Source organism: Amblyomma maculatum, chromosome 2 (genome assembly GCF_055883805.1).
Source record: "Amblyomma maculatum isolate TAMU_Amacu chromosome 2, ASM5588380v1, whole genome shotgun sequence".
NCBI classification, from domain to species: Eukaryota; Metazoa; Arthropoda; class Arachnida; order Ixodida; family Ixodidae; genus Amblyomma; species Amblyomma maculatum.
The window spans coordinates 99,311,303-99,320,724 of NC_139345.1; the positions used below are offsets into that span (position 1 = coordinate 99,311,303).

Below are 9,422 nucleotides of genomic sequence, written 5' to 3' on the forward strand. Positions count from 1 at the left end.
CCGCAAGGGCAGCCGCAGGCGGGAGCGATTAGCGCCACCTCATCTTACCTTTAAAAGCGGAACTAGTATCTCCCAGATTTTTTTTCTTAAGTTGAAGCACGTTAATACGAAAGCAACAACAACAGCAGCAACACTGCTACCACCACCACCACCACCACCACCACCACCACCACCACCACCACCACCACCAGCACCACCACCACCAACAACAACAATAACAATAACGACAACAACCACAAAAGCGAACAGTTATTAAATGACATTTAATACGGTAGCGGAAATAAAAGCTGTGACAACCTGGAAAAGGGAAATGCTCATGTTTACTAGAAAGAAGTAGAGACCTGCTTCCGCACCGCTGATAAAACTCTGTTAACTTAACGCGGCAGCGTCTGATTACAGCAAATGCGCCAAAAAGCAAGGTCAACTTCCGGGTGACGCCCGAGCTCAGTGAAACAAAAGAATACGATTAGGCAGTTGATGAAAGCCGATGTGCTGTTGAGACAAAGCTTAGATCACAGCGCCCGTTCTCAATGGCACCCTTATTTTTATTCCCTTCTTTTCTGCACTCGCCACTTTCTGCGACGTCCACACCTCGAAAGCGTCTTACGAGTACTTCCGACTAAGGTCATGCCTTCCCCGAGGTAAACTTTATCGGGTGGCGTTGAACGGTTCAAGGCGAGAACCGATTTTCGATAACGAAGCTTTTGCATATCCTGGCGTTGAAAAAAAGAAAGAAAAAGAGCAAAACATTCCTCCAATCTACTACATCTTGATTAAACAGAGCTCTGAGCAGCTAACGTCTCGGCGAAGCAGCCGAATGCTAGCGAGGTCATCGCACCGTTATCTGCAAACCTTGTAATTCATGGTAGCGCCGCCGTGCTGCTAGTGGCCTTTATTTGTTTATTTTCTGCTACGGCTGCGGTGCGCATAATCCCTCGCACCTGTTAACCTCGGACGTCTCGTTTATAGCCCCGTTCAACGTTACGTGTGTTCGGCATTCAGTGCCGCGGGATTCGGCAGTGGTTGCGGTGCATCTATTTGCGTGGATGCGGCAACGCGCACTTCCATTGGACTACGTAATCCAAAGAGACTCTTTAAATGCTGCAATAGAATATCCGCAGTTCGTGCTGACACAATAAGTGCAAATACCTGCCGAAAGGTGCGTATACGGCGCAAGGCTGTCGTTGTTACCCGATTATCTGCGGCGGAACACTACTTTGTAGCGCGTTTCGGTAAAAGACGGGTTGTCCTTCGATGCTTGTCTGCAGCTCGCAGGCACCGGCAATCGACGATTTAGGTTTACGAAGAAAACGAACGGCTGATTGGCGTTAGATCAGAGTGGACTTAAGACAGTAAGATAAGAAACAATTGTTATTTCATGTGTGAAACTCTGGTTTAGCAAATTGGCTAAGTTAGCACGAAGACGCTAAGAATTAGCTATTTAAAGCATCATCCTTCGTGTACTGTGCACAGTGACGTTGCGTGCGATCCTGAGGTCATATAGTCTGGTATACAATCTTGATGTCTTTTAGTGCTAAACGGCTACACGTTATTTCCAACGTCATTAATAGGGGTCTAAGCTTACTCAAGCGCTTTACAAGCATGGGCCGGTGATAAAGGGAAAGCTCCTTGCTCCTTCAAGTATCAGGAAAGGCAGTTGCATGTTACTGATTGCGATGACATTCGTAGGAAACCTTTCTTAAACCTTTCTTGAAACTCAGACTCAATAAGAGGTGCCGGTTTCCACGTACGTACCTGTGGCGAAACCTTTTCTTACCATGAAATTGTTTTTATTAATTGTTAAACTTTATTAACTGAATTATGGAGGTTAGGAGTGGGCTAGGACAGAGTTGGTGAGAGAGTCCTTGTTCCAGAAGTCCGATGGCCTCAGCAGCTACAATGGCTTGCTACACCAGCATGACGTGATGTCTCGCGTCAGAGTGGGTTAGAAGGTCCCCTCACTGCTAAACACTGGGGCTACCTGTTTTAGTCATTATGATGTAAGTCCTGCATCCCCATGTTGTGCGGTATAATACAGCGGTGGCTCCGCACCAGATACATTCGCTTTGTATCGTTTTCGGTGTTACTCCAGAGAAAAAATTTCCCACACATGATTCACGAACTATCTGAGGTGGCTAAAAAAAAAAAATAAAGAAAATATGATGACCGGGTGGGTGAAAAACGTTGAATATTTACTATATTTACGCCGCCTCATAGTAAAAGAAATATTTTTCACCAAGTCAAACTGAAAGCAGTTGTAAATGACTTGGAATGAAATGTCCCGTAAATAAAAAGGAATCGCTGTGCGTCACCTAGATTCACGTAGGGAGGACACCTATAATCTGAAACTACTTCCTGAAACAATTATACATCCGTCTTTGAGTGATTTGCTGACAATGAAGACGGTATGCATGATTGTGTAAACTTGATATGTGCGGATCAGAAACAAACCATTCCCTGCCTAGGGAGGCGCACACGCTTGATATCCGTGTTATGGCGAATTCTTTTGAAATACAGATTATTATTATTCTTTTTTTAATATGATGCTTGAAGAGGGAAATCTTTGAAGCCACGAGATTTTACACGGAAAAGGAAGAGCCGCAGGCATGTTATTAGACTGACACTAACTCTCGTAGCTAGTGAGTCAGGAATTGAGCTCGCCATGCATATAATATTGCCTTTTTTTATAATAGAGCAACTGCGGGTGACTATAGGAGCGCGGATTTCTGTTGAACAGAACCACGGCACTCACGAAGATATCTCTTGGGCTCAGCATACAACACATCCACTAAACTGTTACGTGTGATGGGATTTTTTAAAGAAGAAAAGCAGAAATAAGTCAGATGCGGAAGGTCTGCTGTAGTCGCTCGCTTGGTCTCATAGGGCGCCTCGTGATCGTCGTCTTCCTCCTATTAAAAGAGAGCTCTTGCTCCCCTACTTCACGGCGGTTGCAATATCGCGATTGTTGATAAGACAATCCAATCTTGACGAAAATCTGTGTATCACTCAGGAACAGCGTATAGCCGTAGTGGGGAACAAGCACGTAATAGCGTTGAAGAGTCTGCAGTAGAATATCGTATACGTGTTCTTGTTTTACTTCCTTCCTTTGCTCTCTCTCTCTTGCTGGCAGGAATAAGTGTTCGGATGCCTCAGTCAGCGCTATATACTTTCGTGGATCATCTGATATAACTCAGCTATAAATGGCGAGACCACGTGAAAGTCATGAACTTATGCATGCATTTGAAGGCCGTAGACGTAATCGTGGCTTCCGCGCAAGATAAGGTGCGGGCGGAGTAAAAAATGCGTCGCTTCCACCCCAAAGCTGTCGAAGACCATGGGCGGTGGCCACCAGTTGCGATGCTATCACTGCTGTTAGCGTAAGAAGTCATCGTCGTCATCGTCTGAGTGTCATCATGATGAGCGTAACTGTATATCAATGAGCCAGTGCCAAGGCCATAGCGTGCAATCATAAGCGATCTTAAGGAGTGCCATGTACTTGGAAAGGAATAGTAAGAAAGGTATGCGTGAGGCCTGCGCGCTGACGTGGCTTTGGTCGCGTTGACCACAACGTGCAAACTTTCATCGGACCTTAATTGCAGTTCCGCATAGAGAAATAGAGGCGGTAACATTGCGGCCCTTAGCGCTTAGCATTGAATCCTGCTTGCACGCTTAAGTACGGTAAAGCCAATACACAAGCCGGCTATATAGCCTGTCCATGCAAATGTTAGGGCTAAACAACCTGCTAAATGCACGAGAGGATTAAGCGAAAGGCCGAGGCTCTATTATCTTCGGCAGTGAGCAATAAGTTGGTCGTAGAAATATTAGACGCTTGGATCACATCTTACATAAATATTTCTGGCTGATCTAACACATAAAACTCGCTGTTCTTCCCATGATTTAACAGCAGACAAAAATTTATGCACCGATTTGATGTCACTCTTAATAACTTTGGAGACATGTTCTAGTTTGGTCACAAATTGACACATTGTCTCAACCTGCCACCGTTGGCTTGCTTTGCCATCAGTTCACCTGTCTCGCACAATAGATACACCTACCAATCTTCACCATGTCTTGTTGATGCATATATGCGGCTCAAGTCATTCTTGCGATGAGTGGTGGCTGCTGATATCAACGCGCAGGAAAGCTTGCATCGAGTACATCGCTTCTCCGCGAAAAAAAAAAAAAAGACGAAGAAAGGAAACCGCAAAAACAAACACCCATTAAAGCCGAACAAGGCTCACTCAAGTGATCTGTTAAAGAAACAGTGCTTCCATTCCGGGGCTTCCACTTGACGGTTTCTAGACGCCCCGAGAAAGGATGGAGCGGTGTTTTATCTCTGTTAACACTAACACCCACTGGGTTTCAGCAGTTCGTTATCCATGCCTGCAGGTCAATGCCGCAGCGCACGTCGTGTATCCACTGTGACGGTTCAGCGAAGTGGAATTTGCTTTTGTCTTCCAAACATTTTACCGACCTGCCACTCCAACGCTTAAACAATGGGCCTTCTTTTTCTTCGGGCCAGTCAAAGTAGCTAACGCGTACAGGCGCTTCTCAGTGCGGCCGCTGTGCGAGCGAACAATACCTTCTTATGTTGCGAAAGCAACATTACGTCAGGTTTCGGCCCTTCGCGTAGTCCGTGGCCGCAGTCATGAATGACCTTGAACAACAGCGAAGAAGAAAAAGAAGAAGAAGAAGAAAAAGAAAAAGAAAAAGGAAAAGGAAAAGAAGAAGAAGAAGAAGAAGAAGGAAAAGAAGAAGACGAAGAAGAAGAAGGAAAATAAGAGAAAGAAGAAGAAGAGGAAGGAAAAGAAGAAAAAAGAAGAAGAAGAACGCTCGGTTATCGCAGCTAATGCTTTCGCTCTACATTCGGTTCAGCAACGTTGAACCCTTCTCATTTTTCTTATTCATTCCTCGAAAACGACGACCGTTGCAGCTCATACCCTGCTAACCTGATTGTTCCCCTTTTAGATTGGCGCAACGTTAACGTATGCAAGTGCAATGTTAAGGCGTGCTCGAACTTTTTTTACACACACGCATAAAGCAGCGCTTCGCACGTGTGTACTTCGATGGGAAACGAAACATTAATGTAAATTTATATAGCAGTTCTAACTGGGAGGAACAAATGTTATTTGCGCCTCAGTTTCCGAATGAGAGAGAGAGAGAGATATTTTAATGGCAACAGGAGATGTCTGCCTGGTGGTAAGCCTAGCATGCTACTCCTGATGAGGGTTGAGGGATGAGGGTGACAGAGTGTGGGAGGGGAAGGGGAAATGAATGAGAAAAAAAAGAGAATCGGTGTCGCACACTTTCACACGCACATAAGCACACACAGATGAGTTTTAAAGGGTATTGATCAACCCTGTGTCCTTAAGAAAAGTTAACTTTCACACGCACATAATCACACACAGATGAGTTTTAAAGGGTATTAATCAACCCTGTGTCCTTCAGAAAAGTAAGTAAGGCCTTGGTAGCCCTCGCAGCAGACGATCCGTCGCACCAAGGACCCAGGACATGTTCAAGGCGCAAGATTGTTTCTTTAGGTAAGCTTAAATTATTGCGCAGTGTCCTGCGATGTGCAGTAAACCGTTGACAGGAGGTTACCAAATGTTCAAAATTTTCACACACATCACATGTAGAGCACAGAGGCCTGCTCGCTATGCCTATTTTATGTAGGAAGTAGTTTGTGTATGACACATTTAAGCGGATTCTGTGTAGACAGTTTCGATGCCACCTGTTCAAATTGTGAGGAATTCGAAAGACGCAAGTGGGATCTATTCGGTGTAGAGGTCGATATTGATGGTTCGGGTCACACCACAGAGAGCGTTGCAATCGCCATGATTCAGTTGCTACAAGTCTTGCTGCATCTCTTCGTGAGAATGGTATTGAAATTGTCCTTGTGGAATCTTTTAGTTCTTTTGCAGCGGCGTCTGCGAGGTCGTTGCCCGCGATGCCGCAGTGAGCAGGTAACCACTGTAGCACAATGCTGTGACTCAGGTCATAGGCCTCTGTGTGTAGCTTATTTATGTCAATGACGAGCTCTTCCTGAATTCTTGACGATTTAAGCAATTGTTATTGTAGTGCAGCGCGACAATCGCTGAAGATAACCCATGCTGCAGGGCGTTGTTGTAGAATATATATAATTGCTTCTCTCAGAGCTGTTAACTCAGTAGCCACAGCTGAAGTGCGATGACTGAGTGTTGCCGAGATTGTGGTGTGCATTGATGGTATCCACACGCCGATGGATGAAGAAATAGCTGTGACAGAGCCATCAGTATAGATGTGGCAATGATGACTGTAGCGTGCACAGATGTGCTCAAGGGCGAAGTATTTAAGTGCGGGTCCTGGGGTGTGGGCTTTTCTTTTGATGCCAGGTATAGTTGTCGAAATTTGCCATGAAGCAAACCTCCATGGTGGGAAAGATGACGGTACTGCGCGTTGATATTGCGCAGGCAGTAGATTGGAGAGTGATGTCATGCTTTGCTCTGAAAACGGGTGGGTAGGTTTACGTGCAAAGCGCAGCTGGGCGCGAAGCAGCTCCTGCGGTATCAGCACGGTTACAGATAGACGTCTGCTCTCCGCCAGAGTGCCCACTGTGGAAGTGTTTTTTGGAAGACCAAGGCACACTCTCAAAACTTTGGCCTGCATGGCTTCAAGTAGTTTAATGCTTGACTGCGAGAGGCCTTGAAGAACAGGGAGGCTATAACGCAGAAGACCTTCACAAAGTGCTCCATAAAGCCGTAATAAGGAATCGGTAGAGCAGCCTCTTCTGGTCGTTGAGAGCATACGGAATATCGATACGTATGAAGAGAGTTTGGTCTTAAGTTGTTGAACGTGTGGTGACCATGAAAGAGACCTATCAAAGGTCACACCTAGAAATTTTTGATGGTTGACATACGGTATAGGAGTGCCAGCAACTTTCAGTACATAACGGGAGAGATCCCGTCGTGAAAATGAAATTGCTGCGCACTTTTCTGGAGATATAACATGACCTCGCTTGTTTAAAAATAATGCAATGTCAACTATTGCTTTTTGTAGCCGAGCATGCACAATGCGCCTGTTTCTTCCGGAGCACCATATGCAGATGTCATCTGCGTAGAGGGAGATTTGAACAGTAGGTGGCAAGGACCTGTCCAAACCAAGAAGAGATATATTGAAAAGGGTTGGACTTAAAATCCCTCCCTGAGGAACGCCACGAGACACATGATGTAAGGACGTGTCACCTTGATCCGTTGACATGTAAATGGTTTTATCACGAAGATAGTTAGAAAGCCAGTTATACATTCGTCCTGCAATGCCAATTGAACGCAAGGCTGAATGAATCGCCTCGTGCGTGACATTATCAAATGCTCCTTTAACGTCAAGAAAAACGGCAATAATTAGAGACCGCTCAGCTTTGCTGCGCCTGACACAGTTGGCAAGAGCAATAACATTATCAATACTGCTTCGGCCTTTTCGGAAGCCAGACATTGATGGAGGGTAAATTCCCCTATTCATCAAGTCCCAAGTCCCGAATGAATATGTGCACAGACGCAACGTCGCTGTCAACAAAGTATAAACCCTTGCGCAACCGCACTCTGGCTACTGCCTCACTCGGGACCCCAAAGCGAGCTTATTTAGTTTGAGGCTACCAAATCTCAGCGAAAGCTTCGCACAGCGAAGGGAATTGATCAAGAAATAAACAAATAAATAACAAAAACAAAAAACTGCCATTGCGGTATCTGATTAACGCCATAATGCAGGCAAAATAGCTGAAGCTCCAGCATTGTATACGAGTGAAACGCGCTCATTTGCAGACATGATGGCTGGCGTTTTATTCCGGTTTATGCTACAAAGGGACCGAGAAAAATACAATCTGTCTTCGATGCTGAGTGATATGACAGGCAGGTGGTTACATTCCTGACAGTTTTCTGAAAAATAAAAATAAAAGAGGCCATATTAGGACCTGAATGTGTTTTGGAAGGAAAAATCAGCTCTTCTATATGCTCGTCGTGTAGCGTAAATGCGTACGCCCAATCTGTTGTTAAGGCCAGCGCTTCCTATGTTTTGTGAACATATGAGGTGGCGCTGCTTGTACAATAAGTAGAATACGTAGATAAAAAAAAAAAAAAACTGCGTCGGCCGGGAATCGAACCCGGGCCACCCGCGTGGCAGGCGAGTATTCTACCACTGAACCACCGACGCTCGTCCATAGCACTAGGCGCAGCCCAATTATGGACTATGAATGAATTTTATATCTATGCACATGCTGCCAGTGACATCACAGGAAAGCTACTGCATGTGTACGGTAATTTTTTCCGCCGCATAACTTGAGACAAGCGATACGATAATGTAGATAATATTCAGATTAGGCGCGGACTTGGCCACCGCCACTACGAGAGTGGGGTCTTAATATAAGGATTTCCTCCTGACTTCGGCGACTCGGTTGACTGCTGACCCAAGGTCAAGGGTTCGATCCCGGCATCGGCGGTCGCTTTTCAGCGTTGTTGAACAGCGAGACGCCCATGTATTGTCCTATGTGCACATTAAAGAGTGTAGGTGGTCGAAATTAATGTGCCCTACACTTCCAATAGCCCTAGTCGCTTTGGGACGCTCATCTTCATCGCCATCATCACCATCATTATCATCATCACCACCACCACCACCACCACCACCACCACCACCACCACTATCATCATCATCGTCATCATCAGCAGGATTAGACCGACTGCAGGGCGAATGCATCTCCCATATTCTTCCAATAAACTCGGTAATATACGTTAGCTCATCCACTCTAACCCCGCGAACTTAACCTCATCCGTCCACCTGATTTTCTGCAGCCCCTGTTGCGCATTCCTCCCACTGGTATCCAATATGTAACCCTTTTCGACCATCGGTTTTCCTCTCCTCGCACTACCCGCCCTGCCCATACTCATCTCTTCATCTTGATTTCCAACAGAACTTTCTAATCTGTTTCGTCTCTTCTTCAAATCTAGGCTAATTCGAGACCTTACTCTCCTGTGGTCACTCATCGCACCTTTCCGATCACCTTTATCTCATGTACAACGCCAGAGTTAGAACACAGTACGAAGCTGATTTCAGTTTTACTCTCCCCATTAGGGCTTTTTCATGTCCACTTTTGGTCCTTTGGTTTGCGAGGGAGGTATTCATGATTCCTGAGTTATTGCGTACAGCGAACTGAACTAATAACTCCTCCCTGCTGTCCGAAGAGTCAATGCGATAGGCACCCTTTGTCTTTTCTTCAGCTTTTTTCTTGACTATACGGTAGCATTGAAGTCGCCCATCAGTACATTATACTGCGTTTTTACTTCCCCATTGCCGATTCTACATCTCCGTAGAAACTTTCGACAGCCTGGTAATCATGACTACATATAGGCGCGTAGGTCTGTACAGCCTTCAGTTTAACCATTTTTAAAGCTTACTTA

At 45.5% G+C, this 9,422-nt stretch overlaps 1 non-coding gene across 1 annotated transcript; it reads right to left on the reverse strand.

Moving 5' to 3' along the window:
- Positions 1-8,110: 8,110 nt before the first annotated feature.
- TRNAG-GCC (transfer RNA glycine (anticodon GCC)) lies at positions 8,111-8,181 on the reverse strand. Its single transcript has one exon. It is a non-coding gene; the product is annotated as a tRNA-Gly (tRNA).
- Positions 8,182-9,422: the final 1,241 nt, after the last annotated feature.